We start from the raw sequence: 321 nt of genomic DNA, 5'->3' as shown, positions 1-321 counted from the left end.
AGCTTGTCATCAGCCAAAACGCACAGCAAACTCCAGCACATTGTAAGGATTCTTCACCCAACTGTCCCAAAAGCATCTCTGGGAATGCCACTGTTCTCTGGAACATTTCTTATGGAAGAGCAAAGCAGGAGGCTGAGATGTAGCTTTATAAGGTTATAGAATTCAAAGACTTTTAAACCAATTAACTCCAAAGGATATAATAAAGTAACTTATATAATAAGTGAGGCTCACACAGTGACAAGATAATAGGAATTGTCGGCCTAGTTCAGCTAACAAAAATCCGTCTTGCCCAACAACCTGCTACAGTTAGCAGCCTGCAGC

This window comes from Mesitornis unicolor, unplaced genomic scaffold (genome assembly GCF_000695765.1).
Source record: "Mesitornis unicolor isolate BGI_N332 unplaced genomic scaffold, ASM69576v1 scaffold50487, whole genome shotgun sequence".
NCBI lineage: Eukaryota > Metazoa > Chordata > Aves > Mesitornithiformes > Mesitornithidae > Mesitornis > Mesitornis unicolor.
Note: the sequence above shows the minus strand (reverse complement) of the source record.